General features: G+C 36.4%; 1 protein-coding gene across 1 annotated transcript in view; it reads right to left on the bottom strand.

Moving 5' to 3' along the window:
• LOC129747887 (frizzled-2) overlaps nt 1-18,260 on the bottom strand; it is a 132,115-nt gene extending 113,855 nt beyond the window's left edge. The window contains exon 1 of the mRNA XM_055742269.1: nt 17,504-18,260. The gene's annotated coding sequence lies outside the window, so the exon portion shown is untranslated. The remainder of the gene's footprint in view (nt 1-17,503) is intronic.
• Nucleotides 18,261-19,731: the final 1,471 nt, after the last annotated feature.

The following is a 19,731-nucleotide window of genomic DNA, read 5'->3' as shown; positions in this document are numbered from 1 at the left end:
ATTTGTATCTGACATGTAGAATATGTTGTTCAGGCTACAAATATAATACATGGAAAGAAGTTGCGACAGTTTATGTCAGTTTTTGTATATTTTCGTAATAAAACTCTTTGTTTACATTTTGTTTCATACGACGTAATGAAAGCTCACGAGAGAATAGGTGAATTTATTGTTGTAGCAGTATTCGGTGGCAATTTTGCAATGAATACATCGAATACAGATTGATTCATTTGTTGATTTTAAGTTAGCTTTATGAGAAAATAAGTACAGCAAGTCATTCATCCTGAATGTTTTTCAAAAGATTTTTAAAATCTGAAAATGTATCAACTTTTTAAAAAGTAATGGTCATTGTAAAGCTTGTATATTGCAATCTCATTTGAAAAAAAATAATTATATAATTATTTTATATTTAGAAAATTTTACGTTTTAAAGGTTTTTTAGGTTGCAAAATATCAATGAAAATTTGATAAATATTTTTAAAATTTGATTCAGTGATTGCCAAGATATAACATGTCGAAAATAAGGTTAATCCGATGAAGTTTCCTTAGTAAGCAAATTTCTAATCAGAACCTGAACCACCCTAAACTGAGAAGAAAAAACTTTTTTTTTTATGAAAATGAGATAAAAGTAAAATATTTCAAGCATTTTTCATATGTATTTTTGAGTATGTACTTGATTCATGAACTTTATGAACTTGAAAATTCTAAACACTTTCACAAATGTTTTATCTTATTAAGACTATCTGAAAGCTACTTTTAGTTATAACCCTGTATGATAAATTAAAATATTTGTATTGATAATTTGAAGACGGAAATCTAATTTATCGTAAAAAATGTTAAAAATTTAAAATTTGACTATTTGATCTTATTCTCGAGCTGTTTCCTTCTTAAAATTCCAATCAGTGACAAACTTAAAGAACATCCTGCCGTAGATGAAAAGTTCAAAGAATAGAGATTCCATTTTTATTGGCTTATCGAAATTTATGCGGTATTCCGCTAATTTCCGAAGGGTGGTTATCATTTATTGTTAAAAATGATTATATTTTGTGACGTATGATAAAGTTAACTCTTTATAAATTTACTCAACTTTTTTTTTTTTATTATTGTAATTGTTGAATTGCGCATTTTTAAGCTTCTTTTTAATGGCCCAAAGGCAGTGCATTAGCTTCTGATTTTGATATTTACAGTCAAACCTGGATAAGCAAGAGTCCAAGGAGCTGAGCTTTTTTTCTCCACTTGAGGTTTCTCACTAATCCAGTAATATATAAATGTACTAATTTGGTACAGAAAAGCGTGTATATTTGATCAAAATTCACTGATCTGTTTAAAATAGGATTGGTCGATTTGGCATCGACCTTTGCGAGATCGATGTTTTGAACTCAAAATTCTGATTTTTTGGATCGATTCTTTAGCTCTGGAAAAAATGATTAAATCGGTTTATTTTCGATTCGATCTTTCGATCTTTTGAAGTCTTTTTATGAATTTATTTTTAAATTCAAATTCGTGCAGAATTTTGATACCTGCACCATCCAAGCCAATATAATCGAACCCGCATGACCTTTAATGAATAGTGTTGTTTTAAAACAACACTGAATATAATCCAAAAATCTTGGTTAGTAGATAGTATTTTTCATCTCAATCTCTCATGAAGAAAAACAGAACTTTTATGAAATGCTCAAGTAAACGAAAATTCTATGGAACGGTGACTTGAAAGCTTACTCAGCCTTGGAGCCATTTCAATCAGCTCAAGTTTTAACTTCTTTTCGAAACTCTCGAGTTTCATAGTCGAAACTTCGTAGAAGCCTGATCAGCATTTGAATGTGGCAACAGTGAAAAGTATTTTTATAAAAATAGAGCGTTCATTTTTATCTACATTTGAATTATTACGTTCCTCAAATTAATATTTTGATATTGCCTATACTTTTAATGGAAATTGAACTTGAAAAATTAGGATGTATGAAGAATTGAATTTGAGCCTTCAATAGGATAGCTGAACACGTTATCTTTGTGCAAAAATCCGTAGCCTTTTCTAAATTAGCATTTCACCAAGAGAACCAACTTAAAATGTTTGAATTGTTCTAATCTGTCAAGTTACAATATATAAATTGCCTGTAAATTAAACTTTTAATTATGTCGTACGGGGAAATGCATGTCCTATTTATTCTATTTTTGATATGTCGTTTACACTCAACCAAATTCATGAAAGTTATACATTCTGATATTGAATTAGAAAACAAATATTTTTTATTGCATAAACATTTGATATTCTGATTTATTAGCTTTCCGGTCGTTTTTCATTACTTATTTCAGCATAAAACAGCCCTCAGGCATCACTCTTTTAAAATTTAAAAGATTGATCTCGCAGGGGTCGATCCTTTTGCTTAGATGTTTTAGGTGGATTGATCCTGGAACCATTAAACTGAATCGATCTTGGGAATCGATCTTTTCCAGAAGATCAATCAATCCTAGTTCCAAAGATGCAACAATTCGAAGTTTACTCGAGTTAGCTTGATTATGGAACAATGGATATTTCTCGAAATTTACTCTGAAAGCCTGTTTCTTCATGGTAACACAATGTGTTTGGTACCAAAACTTCAGTACGAAAATGAGTGTAGTGTTCGTTGAGTTTAAGAATGTAAATATGTAAATAAAAACTTTCTCACGAACCCAAACACCCCGACTTCAATAAACACAGAGACAGACGGCGCATGACCCAAGCCATAACATCATTGCTTATTTGCATTTTATACCTAGAACGTTTATGGGTTCATACTTTCTACCCCCAGCGGCGCGAGCCGGGTACAGAGTAAAACAAAGCTAGAATGGCCACGGTCAAGGTTGCGTTGTCTCTTTTAGCATAGGTTTATGACTTACTCTGGTGCTGTTGATAAACAGTTGGCCACCAGATGTTATCGTTAGAATAGAGTAGATTTAGTATAAAAGATCAGAAGAATAAAGTGACAATCATCAGTTGAGGATGAGAGTTGAAACTTGTACTACATTTCCTTTTCCATCCGAAACTGGTCCCAGAGGGTAAAACCTCTATTTGAGATTTTCTCTAATTTGTTTAGTCTGGCCAATAAAAGGATTCATGCTTATAGAAGTTTTGCCTTATCTCTAAAATAGGTTTTCTTCTGATAATATTTAGCTTGGGACTAGCTGATTCCTCTCACTTTTAGAGGTTTCTCACTTATCCAGTTGTAGTTTATCCAGGTTCGATTGAATTTTTGTAAAATCTTTATAAATCTGTATGACGGTATGAAAATCTGTATAAAAATCTGAATTTGTATCTTATCTGTTTTGACGTTGAAAAATCTTTATATATGACACGGATGGTTAAGTTTCTAGATCTTGGATCTTAGGTTTTGCGTTTTGCATCTTGCCTTGGGTCTTGGGCCTATAGTCTTGGGTCTTGAGCCTTGGGTCTTGAGTCTTGGGTCTTGGGTCTTGGGTCTCAGGTCATGGGCCTTGTGCCTTGGGTCTTTGGTAATGAGTTATGGGTCTCAAGTCTTAAGTATTGGGTTTTGTGTCTTGGGTGATGGATAAGTTCGCCAGAAATTATTCCGCACGTATGCGAGCCGGTAAATCCGTGTTGTTTTATCTAAAAACTAGGAAAAATCTGGAAACTTTATTCAAAATATTAGATTCTAGGTACAGCAATATCCGGGCCAATTTGGTCACAGCTGGGAAATTTTTCAACACAAGCCAGGTAAAAAAACACTTAAAACTTTGTTTTTTTCATCAAAAGACATCAGGACATTTTCAACCTAATTTAGGCTTCCCAAAATCCGTTCAGGAATAATTTAATGAATCTTGCTTGAAAAAATGTTTTTAAACTAATTAAAAATGAAATTACTAAATGTGAGTAGTTTGTTTGATTTTGCAGGTGAAATTCGAGCTTTTTCTAACAAAATTCAGGCAAATTCGGATAAAACAGGACAATCTGGCCAGCTGTACCATACCAATAGGATGGCCAGAAATTCAGCAATTATTCCGAAAATAGTAATCGAATCATCAAATGTTTAATAGCAAACCAAAATCAAAAAATATCCCTTGTTATTAAAATTCACTTTTTGAAATTAACTTTTCGCTGAATTTAGTAAACAACAAACCTAAGAAAAGCATTGTAAATTAGTTAAAATCTTAACATGTTTTCATTGAAAAATTTATAATCCTTGTGATTACTTTTTCCAAAACCGAAAACCGGTAGCCACTTTCAACGTAGGAAAAATAAACGACAAACCCAATGGCAAATAGTTCGTGTGTTTACCAACACCCAGATAAGCCCATATCAGGTGCTAACCGTTCAAATCGTTCCTCTACAGTAGAGTCTAGGGCTGGTGTTTACCCTAGAAAATTCGATAAGTTCGCGCTCATCGCCGAGAGTAAGTACATAAATCTCAAACCGAACCACTCAAACGCAATGTCTGTCACCATGGAAAGGCCACTTCTAGGAGGACGAGTCCCGAAAAGTTGGAAGAAGGTGGCGGAAGCCAAAACCCTGAAACGTGTCCGCTTAAATCCGATGGCTGATTGTATGTATATTAGTTGGCTGAACTTTTCGTTCGTTGTGTTGTGTGTTGGTTCGTGTTTCTGAACCATCATCCCCGTACAGGAAAGGGGGGATGAAATGGGCTCCCCGAGTAACAGCATTTACTTCACAGTTAGCTTTTATTTTTCCAACCCCAATCGTAGCGTTCTTTTTCCTCTATTTTTCTACTTCCATTCAGTTCTGTTAATTTCATTTCAGTCTATGGAGCCCTTTGGAGCCGACATTTCCTCGACATTCATCGCTGTGTCAGTTGTTTTGCGTTTTACGTTTTGTCGTTTGGGCTTCCAGTTAGTAAGGAAAAAAATAACGAAAAAAAACCTTATCTAAGGGGGGGATCTGCGAAGATTTCGAGACGGGTGATGGGGGCAGAAATAGAATCCTCTACGATTCTGCGCGGTACCCTGCCGGCGGTTTGAGGAAGAAAGTTGATTTCCGGACAAGGGGGGAACCGCGCGCCGCCATGATGGAACAACGAACAAAAGTTTATTCAGTTTTACCGATTTTTGTTTTCGATTTTTTATCCCCGCGTTTGCTCCGGATACCTGTGTTCTGTGTGTGTGCTCCGTGCAAACATAAGCGCCCTCACGGATAGGAGTCGAGCCAGACTCTCAATTTGTAATCAAAACAACGCGCCCATCCGGCCAAAGCCAAAGGAATGGGGCCGAAGCTTGGCTCCGGTGCATGATTGAAATTAAATTAAAATATCATGAATTCGAAATTAAAAACGGATTTGCTATGGCTCCGCAACCGATTAAAAGGTACCTACTAGCTGTTGGTTGTGACGGGGATTATGGCAGCTCGGAGTTTTGACCCTTTCAGTTGAAAAATTTGCGTAAAAAATCGTGGAAACAGTATTGTTATTAATTTAACATTTGATCGTTTAATATACATACTTTGGATTGAATTGAGTGCCGGATGATGAAAAACTCAGGAAAAAGTTGATTACTTTTTAAATTGTTATTTGGAATATTACTTTCCATAAACTGGAGGTTCAGCTCAGATGTCGAAAAAAGCAAAAAAAAAAAATCATTTTAATCGAAAAGCTTGCAATTGAATGGAGAGGGGTTTTTCTTCAAAAATCTATAGTGTAAAAGCTCGACAAAAAAAAACCAATTCATCCGCATTAAATATTTCATAGATGATATCACATGCAAATCACGAACGAGAACTGGTTCAAAGCTTTCGTGATGCAGCTCCGCGCCCTTTTCGTTGTTGTTGTTGTAGGTCAATCCACAAACCCACTGCCAAGCTTTCCGTCTCAAGTCAAGTCAATTTTGACAGCCATAGCCATTGCAGCGCCGGAGAATGGCATATTTTTGTGCGCCAGAGTGGTTCAATTCAATCTCAGCCTTGTCGAAAAATTAAACAAAATTGAAATAAAATATAAATATTCTAAGGCAACCCCCTTGGAGAAGTCCGTGGAGACCACAAGGAGTAAGGGGGGATGATCGGTTTGTTTTAGAGAAGTTAGACCCCAAGTTATGTGCTGCTCCATTTCTGAGAGGGGAAAACTTTTGCCACGATTCGGCAACAATGAAGTGGTGCTCCAAACCAGAGCAATGCAATGTGTAGAGGCCGAACAAGAATCTTCTCTGGAACCATTACGGAAAATTTAATGCTTTTGTGTTTCGTGTGTGCTGCAGCCTAACCAGTCATACATTTTATTAGACTCACACACCAAGGATATGTGTCTGATGCAGTTTGAAGTCTAGGCATGCAAAAGGCATCAAACAAACCAAAGACAGACAGACAGACGAGGAATAAGAGGGTGAGAAGATGTTTCTGGTGGGATTGAGTCTATCAACTTCCACCAACCTCCCCACCTCTTGGATAGTCTCTGTGGTTTCCCACACCCAAGAGTTTCATAGGCTAAAGTTACGTGTTTTCTGGAACAACTTTGTCTGTAAACACTTGAGGAGCACCGAGAGAGAAGTTCGAATTTGTAGACGATCTAAAGCTACACATATGAATATTCATGTACCGAACTACAACAATCTCCACCTCTGTGGCTCTGTTTGTGCAAGCTTTTTCTTTTTTTTTCACGCAATTCACAATCTGCATGTGTTTTAGCACAACAACAGAAACGGCACACGCATCGGATCACTGAATAAGTGAGTGAGTGAAAGAAAGATCATCATCACCGGCTTCATAAACTTAGGAATTGTGTTTTGACGTGCCCCAGTCAGTCAGGAAATTGTTTGAACAAGTAAATGTCTGTTTTGCATCTGGATCGGATCATCTGGGGAAGAATCTCGGAAATCATTGAACAAGGCGGTGAAGCCACAATTCGGATTGATATGATGATGAGCCAAAATATGTGGGAGAAATTGATTTGTACTGCTGTTGGGACTTGTTTTGGGGATGTCGTTTTATTTGTGAAATATTGTAGAGAATTATAGAGAAACACGTTCAAAAATTGGTTCCAATGGGAGTCTACGGAAATGTGTTTCTTGAAGCTAAACATAAAATCCATCTTCTTTTGACTCACTTAGGTGTCAGAAAACTGGTGGATCTTAAGATTCCACATTTTAAAAAAATATTTCAATTGTGGAAAAATAACTAGATAAAAATTGATGATTTTCAAAATTCACTTTTCCTCCCAGTAGGATTTGAACCCACATCTTGCGCCTCCCTGGAGTCCATGTATTAAAATTCTACTACAGGATACAACTTGGCCTATGAAAGTAAAACTGGTCGAGTGTGGAATCTATCGTTTTAAGGGAATTGTTATCCCATGTGATCATCATCATTTTCGATGTCTGGTTCTATTCCCATCATTTCAACTTACGGCAGTTCGAATTATATATGGACATTTTTAGCACGGTATTATTTAAATTATTCAAATTTACCTTTGAATCACATCTTCTATACCCATAAATGGCAACCCATTTTTATCCACAGCTCTGTGTCATTTTATACATCAAATCGATCATTGACACGTCTAATTGCAATACCATTTATCAGTTATCTAAAAAAAGATATTCATAAAAGTTAGAAGTAAATATATTTTTAATAACGCACAAGGTCGTTTAAATCTGAACAATTTTAAAATTTGTATCTCTCATGTAGAATATTTTGTTTAGACTACACAGCACGTATCCGGGCCAGACAAACCGGGCAATTTTCTAAACAATCTTGGCAAAATCCGGGCATTTCATATCTAAATTGATGACAAAAAATCCGGGCAATATCCGGGCAAATTTCATCAAAACCCAGAAATTGCTCAACATAAAGCAAGATAAAAAAATTGAAAAAAATATTTTTTTTCATCAAAGTTCATAAACAGATTTCAAATTGAAATTAAGCTTCGGAAAACCCTTTCCTGATTATTTTTTTAAATCTAATAAAAAGAAATTATTTGGTGGCCAAATTAAAATTTTTACAAAACTTTTATTTTTGTTTGATTTGCCAAATAAAGTGAAAAAATCCGGAAAATCCGGCTGGGCCGGACTGTTCTTAGATTTTGTATCAAATATCCGGACCAACCCGGATAAAACCGGGCAATCTGGCAACCTTATTCTAAATGGAAAAAAAGTTTGCCACTAATCTATGTCAGTTTTTTCATTATATGTAATTGATCTGTTTGTTTACATTTGGTTTCATACGACGTAATGAAAGCTCACGCGAGAAGTTATGGTTACACTTAAGCTATTTAACTTAAATTTTGTTATAAAGTTTGATTTCATAAGTATCAAATTATTGAAAATAAACGTAGGCGAGTTTCCAGAACAAATGCTAGATTTTCGATGTGTATTAGGCTTAAAGCACATATGTGTGTTCAAAACAAATCGATTGAGGTTTAGAAGTTTTGAAATGCTTCCAGACTAAGGTTGCCAGATTGCCCGATTTTTTCCGGATTTGTCTATCAATTTAAACGCCCAGATTTTGCCCAAGTTTTTTCTCATTATCATTGTGAAATCAAATTAAAAAAAAAAACAAATTGTGTTGTTAACATTTTTATTTATGCGCCCAAAACGAATTTTTGAGCAATCTCATAAAAAAATCATGGAAGGTTTTTTGAAAGTCTAAAATACAATTTAAAATCCGCTGAAAAATTTAGATCGAAATCTAAATTTTTATCTTGATTTTTGATGAGTAGTTTCTTGGTTTTGACCAAATTTGCCCGGATTTTAATCGTGGCAATCGTTGGCAATCAAATGCCCGGATTTTGTCAGGATTTTAGATAAAAAAAAAGCCCAGAATTGTCCGGCCCGGATACATGCTGAAAAAATTTGACAACCTTATTCTAGATCTACTAACAGTTCCTTCATAATGATATAAAATTTTAGTTTATATTAAAATTGGAAAGTATTTTATCCGCTCTAAAACTGAAGTTTTATTTCTATGTTGATTGTTTTCGAGCAAAAAAAAAACAAACAAAACCCACACATGTTTGTCGTTAGCTGACGATTAAATCATAATTAAAAATCTCCCTTAAACACTTCCGTCTTTCACAAGATTTGACCAATAACTGAATTGTGTTCTTGTTGTCACACTTTGAAGCTTCTATGTGTTGCCACATATTTGTTTTATTTATTTTTATTACTTTTTCTTTATTTTGTACATAGTTCATCTTATCTCCACATTTCTGCTCAACTCTAATCTAAAATTAAAAATAATTTTTCAATAAGCAATTTTCAAAACCGATTCTTTTTAAATCTGGTTTTCTCTATTCTTTTATACTTTATTTGATCTTTCTTTTAAAAATCGAACGTTCCAATCTGCGCTTTTCCAGTCCGTCTTATTTACCGGAACTGGATTCATTTTAAATTAAAGAAATCAGCAGCCTCTTCAATCTGCGCTTCTTCAGTCCGTCTTTTTTACCGGAACTGGCATGATTTAAAAACAAACAAAACTGCAACCTTTCCAATCTGCGCTTTTCCAGTCCGTCTTGTTTACCGGAACTGACATCATCTGCACTTCTAAAGTCCGTCTTTTTTACCGGAACTTGCAACATTTCAAAACAAAAAAGCGGTAGCCTTTCCAATCTGCGCTTCTCCAGTCGTTCTTATTTACCGGAACTAACATCAGCCTTTCCAATCTGCGTTTCTTCGGTCCGTCTTATTTACCGGATCTGGCATCATTTGAAATCAAATATAGCAGCAGCCTTTTCAATCTGCGCTTCTTTAGTCCGTCTTTTTTTACCGGAACTGACATCATTTAAAAAAAAAAAACAAAGGAGAACCCTTCCAATCTGCGCTTTTCCAGTTCGTCTTATTTACCGAAACTGACATCATTTCCAAACAAACATAGCAGCTGCCTTTCCAATCTGCGCTTCTCCAGTCCGTCTTATTTACCGGAACTGGCCTCAATGAAAAAAAAACAAAGCAGCAGCCTTTCCGAACTGCACTCCTTTAGTCCGTCTTATTTACCGGAACTAGCATCATTTAAAAAAAAAATAAAATAAAAAACAATAAACAAGCAGCTTTTCCAATCCACGATTCTTCAGTCCATCTTTTTTACCGGAACTGGAATCATTTCGAAACAAACAAAGCAACAAGCTTTTTCAATCTGCGCTTTTTCAATCTGCGCTTTTTTAGTCTATCTTTTTCAACGAAACTGGTATATTTTCAAAACAAACAAAACTGGAGCTTTTCCAATCTGCTCTTTTCCAGTCCGTCTTTTTTTAACGAAACTGACATCATTTCAGAACCAAAATAGCAGCTGCCTTTCCAATCTGCGCTTCTTCAGTCCGTCTTATTTACCGGATCTGGCATCATTTGAAATCAAACAAAGCTACAGCCTTTCCAATCTGTGCTCTTTAGTCCGTCTTTTTTACCGGAACTGACATCATTTCAGAACAAACAAAGCAGAAGCCTTTCTAATCTGTGCTTTCCAGTCCGTCGTAATTACCGGACTTGGCATCAATATGAAACAAACAAAGTTGCAGTCCTTCCAATCTGCGCTTTTTCAGTCCGTCTTATTTACTGGAACTGGTAACGTTATTTGCAAAAAAAACAAAGCAGCAGCCTTTCCGAAATGCACTCCTTCAGTCCGTCTTATTCACCGGAACTGGTATCATTGAAAAAAAAAAACAAAGCTGCAGCCTTTCCAATCTGCGCTTCTTGAGTCCGTCTTATTTACCGGAACTAGCATCATTTCGAAAAAAAAACAGTAAACAAGCAGCTTTCCCAATCCACGGTTCTTCAGTCCGTCTACTTACCGGAATCATTTCGAAACAAACAAAGCAGCAGGCTTTTTCAATCTGCGCTTTTTTAGTCTATCTTTTTCAACGGAACTGGTATATTTTCAAAACAAACAAAACTGGAGCTTTTCCAATCTGCGCTTCTTCAGTCCGTCTTATTTACCGGATCTGGCATCATTTAAAATCAAACAAAGCAGCAGCCTTTCCAATCTGCGCTTCTTTAGTCCGTCTTATTTACCGGATCTTGCATCATTTGAAATCAAACAAAGCTACAGCATTTCCAATCTGCGCTTCTTTAGTCCGTCTTTTTTACCGGAACTGACATCATTTCAGAACAAACAAAGCAGCAGCCTTTCCAATCTGCGCTCTTCATTTTATCTTATTTACCTGAACTGGCATCATTTGAAAAAAAAAACAAAGCAGAAGCCTTTCCAATTTGCGCTTCTCCAGTTTGTCTTATTTACCGGAATTGGCAACATTTCAAATCAAACAAAAAGCAACAGCCTTTCCAATCTTCGCTACTTCAGTCCGTCTTATTTACCGGAACTGACATAATTTCAAAACAAACAAAGCAGTGGCCTTTTCAATCTGCGCTTCTTCAGTTCGTCTTATTTACCGGATCTGGCATCATTCGAAATCAAACAAAACTACAGCCTTTCCAATATGCGCTTCTTTAGCCCGTCTTTTTTACCGGAACTGATATCATTTAAAAACACTCTTTTGCAGTGTTGCCACATATTTGTTTTATTTTTACTCTGTACATTTTTCATCTCATCTTCACAATGTTGATAGATAAACGCTTAAGGTGATTTTTTACCCAATAGTACCGAATAGCTTTCAGACTTCATATGAATATATTTTTATTTCATTTTTGTAGAACTTGAGTGATTAATGGTTGGGATTTGAACAGACCGAACTGAACACCATCAGCATTTTTTCAAATCATTTAAACTTGATGTGCCAATAGTTTTATCAAGAGTCCAAATCTTTGATGTTCATGAGCTAAAATCGAAAGTTTATAACTCAAGGAATTCATTTCAGTCAACCATATTCGTTTTTTTTTATCTTTAATGCTAATTAAACGTGATTTAGTTTCTTCAGTTTCTAAATTTTATCAAGGCGCTCAGTTCGGTCTGGTCGAAGCTAGGCCAAATGAAACTTAAATGATCCATAAAGTTTAAGGAAGGTTTTCTGTAGTAAATCGTGTTGAGTTCTTGTAAAGAAGTGTATATTTAGTTATGGATGGGAAAGCATCTTGCATAAACCAACCATGTCACCCTTAGTTTCCTTTTTTTGTTGTGTGAAAAAGCAACACTTTAATAAATAAAAAAATAATAATAAACATAAGATAATCAATTGGATAAAGTTTCATGCAAACTAAGGCACAATTTTGTGAGGTTTGTTTCAGCTCAGATCAGTAGAATGAAAATAGAACTAATGAGATCAAGAAACATAAAAGATACCCCCAGTTTTTATACAACTAGTTCTAAAAACCTTAGTCGAATTATTTTTAAGCGATAAGCTTTCGATTTTAACGGGAAATTGTCAAAACATTTTCTTTTGTGTTTCATTCAACATTTCAAATACTATGTGTTCATTTTCAAGAAACAAAAATTGAATGGGTAAGCATAAAACATACCCAGCTTATTCGAAATGATAGCTCAAGTCGTTAACAACGTTACTGGAAATCGAAATTCCTATCAAAAGAGTAAACCATCGTAACTATTGTTACTTGAGGTCGGTTTAAGTTGGATATGATATGAAGTCCGCCATGTGCCACCAGATTGCTAAAAATTGCATGGTGATTTGAATAAAGCAGCAAAAATTTTCGCTGGTATGAGAGCAAAAATTTGCGTTCTTTTGCATTCTATCAATATGTTCGAATAAGGTGCCAAATATTGTCCAATACGTATAACTTTAATTGCGTTGGCCAGAAAAAAAATGTATGTATGCTTCCACTTAGGTGGGTAAATGCCATTTTTGCGAGTTTTATATCAGTTATAAGTTATAAATCAATCGGGGGGTCGGCTGGCAACTCTGGTGGTGGTGAAAAGTTTCTGTTTTCGGTCCGTCTAAATTAAGTAAATTTCAGCAGCCAGTTTTCATTTAATTGATAGATAACAAGATGTGTTCGTTCTGAAAAGTGATTAGGAGTGAAATATGTTGGAAGTTCGCAAAATTGCGGAATTTAGGTGTTAAATTAGATGTTTCAAAAGCAAGAAATCCGGGTTTCGCTTTCCATTCCGTTCCTTATCCGGCGGCTTAGTGATGCCAAAACGGTTGGCGAAATGTAAACTTGCATGCAATAATGTATACCTACATGGACCGTAACGCCTGTCAACTGAGCAAACCGTAACGCAGAAGGCAGAACACAACAAAAACACCAAAACATCAATGTACGGGCGATTGAATTCGGATACAAATTTCAATAAATGAGTTTTAGGACGAATCCGAAAGCCAGCAGGTTGGTAAGTTGTATCCGGTATGATCCGGAAAATGTTTTCCCGGTTCTTCTTGTTGGCACGTTTAACAAATAATAGGATACTCGTAAGTATAAATCATTTTTATCGAAACGGAAAAGTAAGATCGGGTTTTGTTTTTAACTTAATCAGCACAGTTTGATAATAGGCAGTGTAGGTGTTTTCTTATGTGAGCCGACTCAAGGATGAGGTACATACATAATTTTGTTAACGACATATAATTCACTTATGCATTGTAAACCAGGAATGAATCTTTGAAATTGTAGTCAACTAGTTTTTTAGAGCAGCACCGAAATCGAGATACGTCAACTCAAAGCATAAAGTTATTTGTTCCACATATCTTGAACTTGGCAAAGTCTCAGGTGTTACGCTTGCTTTTTTCTCAAGCAAAAGAGTACGAAATGTGAAGAACAGAAAGCTTAAATTCAGATTTTGTATGCTAGAAAAAAACTTTTTATTTTTCCGCCAGTAGGGTCGGTTCGTTGCGTTAGAATATTTTTGCTCGTTAGGTCGTTCTTGCTCTTATCGTTTTAAACGCGTGATAAAATCCCGGTACCAATTGCATTGTACGTGTTTGACAATGCCACGTAAGGACGTTTTTGCCTTTCTAGTATAAAGCGCACGATAATCTTCGGTTAGTTGCACCGGTGCTAAGTGCATTGTACGTGTATGACAATGCCACGTTAGGACGTTTTGCTCTTCTCGTTATAAGCGCGCGGTAAAATTCGGTGAGTTGCACATGTGCCAAGTGCTTTGAACGTGTATGACAATGCCTCGTTAGGACGTATTTGCCCTAAATAAAAACGCGAGGTACTCGATAGTGTGCGACACGACGATCGTTAAACATATAACTTTGCTTTGATCACATCCCTTCCCAAGGGGAATCCAGATCTATTTACCTTCCCCGCTAACAAACCACCCTTCCTGTGACGACCGTGGAGATTTAGAGGTGTATTCGGTCTCTAGTAGCAACGGAAGTCGAACTAACAATCCTTCCCTTTCCCCGATGAACCGTAAGGACGTGGCCGGCGCCGTTATTGACCATATAAGATAAGGAACCTTTGAAACGTGTACACAGAAAATGGTAAGCTAATCCCAAGCCCCATTTATTTGGATCTATGTACAATTTTGATGGTTCTTGTCAATCACGGAGTAGCAACTACTGAAATGTACGGTTTATCTAAGCTCAAGCTCAAGCTCAAGTTATAAGTTATAAATCAATCGTTCATCGATCTGTATTACGCCATACGCATAGGGAAGATCAGAAAATCTATAATTCTTCAAATTTGTCACAAATGTTGTAGAATTTGATAATATTATCATGCACCTGAAAACGTTCTTTATTGAAAATGAGCACTATGTGTGTAGTTTTGTGAAATATTAGACATTTCAACGAAAATATTTTCAACACAAAGCCGCAAAATTCACATTAAATTTGAGAACTGATATTGACTAGTTTTAGGTGCTGAATCCTTATCTGCAAAACGTTTTCTACTGTCAGCTCTAGCTTTCGTGATAGCTTTTGAAAATTGGTAGAAATTTATTTAAATTTTTGTTGACAAAACTGTACAATATTTTAAACATTTTGAAAACAAGGGTTTTAGCTCGATGATCAACTTTCTTTATGTACCTACCGTGGTTGAGTTAAAGGGAAACTTTCGATTGCTTTTATTCAGCAGAATTATTTGACCACAACACATATTTGAGTAAAATTTTATGTTTTTCAAAGCAATGTTTGTATTTTGTCTTGAAGCAGATTTATTTAAATTATTTAAATTGAGCAGATTGCTTTTGAAGTTTTTGTGAAGAATATCTTTGACTGTTTTTTTTTGTTTTAATCATAATCTAAGGAAAAATCTCAAAATAAAACAATCCACTGCAAACAGCCTGGAAAAGCCGGTTCATAGTAGACAGTTAATATAAAAATGGTCTTATTTTACTCCATTCTGGCATATTCGCAAAAAGAAGGTCGAAAGAGTTTATAAATTGATCAATAGAAATAAATTGTTTCTGTTTTGTGATGTGGCGTTTAATGATATTGATATGAATACTTTTTTAACCTAATCGGTCTATTTTCGTTCAAACTGTGTGTCTCAGAGTTTTTTGAGAATCTCTCCAAAAAAAAATGAGTTGCGGCGAGATGATTTGAGAAGTATTTTTTCAATTTATTTTTGGAAGATCTACTGATATGCTTCGGAAGGTAGAACCGGCTCAAGTTGGAAATATGTTTTCCGATTATCCAGGCTAAGGACCTCAACTATTCACGTTACAAAACTTTCTAACAAGAAAAAATTTTACGCAACTGCACATAGAAAATGTAACCTTTTTTACATTCCTAACATTGGTTAGGACTTGTAGTACAACTTAAATCAGGAGAAAGAGCCTTATAAAAATAGTTTTGAATTAATTATGATTGAATTCAGGTATTCAATGCATGTGTTGGCTACAAAAGTCCCTATGGTAATCTTTTGAAAAATATCCATAATACCGTCCTAATTTGCTTCATTTAGGTAGTTCAGTACAAGATTTTTTGTACTAGAAGTTCTTTATCTTTTTGTACCGCAGAAAGAATTTTTGAACTAGCTTACCTATTGAAAGTTTCCTGATTTCAAAAGACAAAATAAGGAGTTTAAAGTGAATTTAGCAACTAGAGTAATAAAACGCCGTAAGCTTTTGTTACTATCATCTCGGTATAATGGAATATTTTACGAACAATATACTTTTCTTTGCTATATATAAGAATCCAAAAAACGTTTCAATAAAAAATTAAATTTCAACAATATTTTCAGGTTGATTACTTTGAATCCCGTTAACGTTAAAAAGTCAGCATCTGAGTATGATGAGACAAGTTTAAATTTAAATCTCAGATTTCCGAAACCCCAGTTCGGAAAACTTCCAGATCAAATTTAAGCTTGTATCAGGTATTTTTTGGCTAATTTAACCAGATTCCTCCAAATCATTCCAAACTGATAACCAAAATATGACTCCGAACGTTAGAAACACTCAACCCATTACGGGCGGCTTTACTCCAGCACCTATCCTGGCCCAAGTTTCCCACTCATTCAATATCATCCAATTAACCTTCGCGTAGGTAAAGTAAATGTTTGCCAGACCAAAAATCTAATCACCAGAAGGTATCTGGACGGAACTTTATCAGCCCCCGTCGTCGTCGTCAGCCACCGTTTACAGTCAGTAAATCGCGGTTCATTAGGCTTCAGTCCGTCTTTCGAAAATCACAATCAATAATAATTGAACATTCAGGCAGATAACCGCAGCTGGTGTGCAGAGCGACGCGACGTCACACATTGGACACACAATAAAAATGCGAAATCCGGCAGCTTCGAAAAAACGCGTCAATTGCCGCCGCAACGGTAGCTCAAGCCGGCTTTTGCGCGAGGTCCGCCAGAGCAATAATGAATGAACCCGATCCGGCTGCCCCGGCTGTCGTGTGTGAATGAATAAAACCTTTTTATGGCGGAGCTGTTTTCGATTTCATCAATAAATCGATATAGGTAATCCAATTTTGCCATAAACCTCAATCCACCGACCGGTAGAGTTCCTGAAAGCATCCAGAGCTAATGGGTTTCGACGTCGACGACGACAACAATGTTAAACGACACTGGGGCGAGGGGTGCACCTTACGGATGTCCCACTTGTCCCCGAACACAATCCTATAAATCCTGATTTGAAGAGCACTCGCAACTTGTCACCCTCGCGCGATTTATGCCCGAAACACAAATACACCCATAACGATAAATATGCTCCTTGGCTTCGGCAGAGGCCGGCCTTTGCCATTATTATTGTTGACGTTTTTGTTCGTTTCCCGATAAACTCGGGCGACCGACCGTTCATTCGTTTGGTGGTTGGACTAATGCACAACTGTTGTTTTTTTCTTGCCCGTGTGTTGTTTTGCATTACCAACCCCCGGCTGTCAACGATCTGATTGTTTGGTCCCTGGGTCGGATTCAATCGGTGGCGTAGGAACACCATACGTCGTAATGAAACTCATCGTTAACGAACGCATCGCGTAATCCTTCGCCGATTGGTGTCACTGCTGTAGTTGGTTATTTGCATGTTAGTGGAAGCGAACTCTTCTGGACACTGATATATTAGGGGTAATATGTTCTGTCAGTTGTGATCACTGGCATAAAATTCACAGACGTAGCATGTTTTTTTTAGCACGGAAGTCTCCATTCTAAATCGAAACGCAAGACCTGCGCGTAGTCCCTTCTAAAAAGGCTCCAAGAACAAAAAGGGGAGATACACAGCACGCAGACACGCAATTTTAGGTGACAACCCAAAGCCAACCAACCATTCCCATTCAACTCACCGTAAACTGAAAACTCCGATTCATTAACGATGTCAAATCTCTGTTGACATTGCACCGTTTTGTGTTCGCCTCTGTAAGCACTGTACTTTGCGAGCTCGGGATTAGATTTCTTCTGTTTTTGTATATTTCGTTTTGCTTCGGCTTCGGCCACCGAAAAGTGAAGGGGCACAATGTGTCGCACGCCTTTTTCAAATCAATCACACATAACAATGAGCCACTACAAACTAGAGCGCTCTCTCCTCGCTGCAGCAGCTCTTCTCCACCATCAATTCGCCTTCCAGTACGCTAAGATTAAACACAAGCTTTCAACCGCGTACACACTGGTGTTGCCGGCCTATCTCGCACTAGGTACTTGCGACACTTCTCGCCTTTCCACCTTTCGACCAGCGATAGACACACTACTCTTGAACGAAAAATCAACCCACTTTCTTCTCTACGCAACCGAGTAGTTTCCGATAACAGACTCACATCAATTAAATTCTAGACAGCATAAAGCAGCTATACCCTTGAGCACACTAGTAGTAGCAACTAACTAATCCGCCATATCAGCTACATACAGTAAGTAGAAAACAACGACAGCGACGGTATCTCTCGCTGCATGCATGTGATGATACTCGACTCGCACCACGCGTTCTCACTGCCCGAACGGGATCCGAAATTGGTCACTGAACTGGCTTACTGACACTTTTGACGGACTGACACTGAGAAGGTACTTGGGAAGGACCGACGATAAAATAGCGTCCAACTCGGGAGACGATCGAAACTCAACTAACCCGACCGATGGCGACGACGACGACGGTCGATGAATCGGACCGGTCCTTCGAACCAGCTAACAAAACCAACCTCTCAGCCGTTTTTCGCTCTCTCCGTCACTGAATAACAATCTATGTGAGAGAATTTCATTGTTTGAAGCGGAAGAATTTAGCGAGAGAGCTCGTTTGAAATCAATGAACGAACATCGATTGACAAAAAAGAGAGCCAAAACAACAAAGAAAGGAAAACAAGTGCCGGAATGAAGAGAGAGAAAAAGAGCATGTGAACCGGAGAGCTCATAAATCAACATAATCATCTTCGCGCATTCGCATCCATTATTATTTTGTTGTCCGTTCGTCCATCCATCCATACTCTTTTGCGCTCTCTTTCTCCGTCGTTGCGATGGCAATGTTTTCGGATTTGGATTTGGTTCGGTCGGTTTTCCGATTGTAGAGTGCAAGTGGGTTTCTACATAGGTTGCTCGTCGTAACGTTCTCACGAGAGAGTGGCAATTTTGGTCTAGAAAATATGCCGTTTTTGCCATGATTCCATTCTTGCAGAGTTTTTGTTTGGCTTTGGGCATGTTTAAGGTACTGGAAGGGATGCTAGTAGTTCAAAAAAAAAAAATCTTGTAAGTTTTTCGTTATTTCTATTTCATAAATCACAGTTTAAAAAGTCTACTTTAAATTTACAAGTCTGAGTTGAAGAAGCTTCAACAACTTCAACACGAACTTTTAAGTTTATATTGGGCTGTTTAATTGCTACCTGAATGATTAAACTTTCTATGTTCATATTTTTCTAAAGGGACTTTTAAAGTTGAAAAGGTTTTTCCACAACAAATGAAGGTGCTCATTCCATATTGGTAATCATCATGCTTTTTAATTAACTGTAAGTAAACTTTTGGGTTCTACATGGCCCTAATTTGGAACTTGTTTGGACCTTTAGTGATTTATTTTTCTAACTTGTCCACTTTTTTTTAAATAAAATTTCTTGCAATTTAAGAAATGAGATTCACAGAGCTTACGAAGAACTGAGCATGAGTAACTGGTAGAGTTTCAATTAAAATTTGAAAATTTCGGAGTTACAAGTAAACATTGTCAAATACAAATTTTCTACATGAAATTAATTGACACTGCCCAGAAAAAATCAACATAAAATCCCATGAAAAAATAAAACAAAATATTTCAATTTTTTATAAGTCTCACAGTTTTACATAAAATTAACTTAGATATTCAGCTAAAAAACAAGCCTAGTTACGTAACAGAGCTATAAACAGGTTTTAGATGCAGGTAATTTTTAATACATTGCATCCAAGACAAGGTCGGTTATCGAATTCGTTGCACCTGCACCATATCTTTCTCTGAATTCCCAGCATTCTTTTGACCTGACAACGCTTCTCTGGGAACTGTATGGTTAACTTAGAATTTGACTTGAACACATTTCTTCAACATATCTAAATACATTACATTGATTAT

This window comes from Uranotaenia lowii, chromosome 2 (assembly GCF_029784155.1).
Source record: "Uranotaenia lowii strain MFRU-FL chromosome 2, ASM2978415v1, whole genome shotgun sequence".
NCBI lineage: Eukaryota > Metazoa > Arthropoda > Insecta > Diptera > Culicidae > Uranotaenia > Uranotaenia lowii.
Note: the sequence above shows the minus strand (reverse complement) of the source record. Positions and strands in the feature narration are given on the sequence as shown.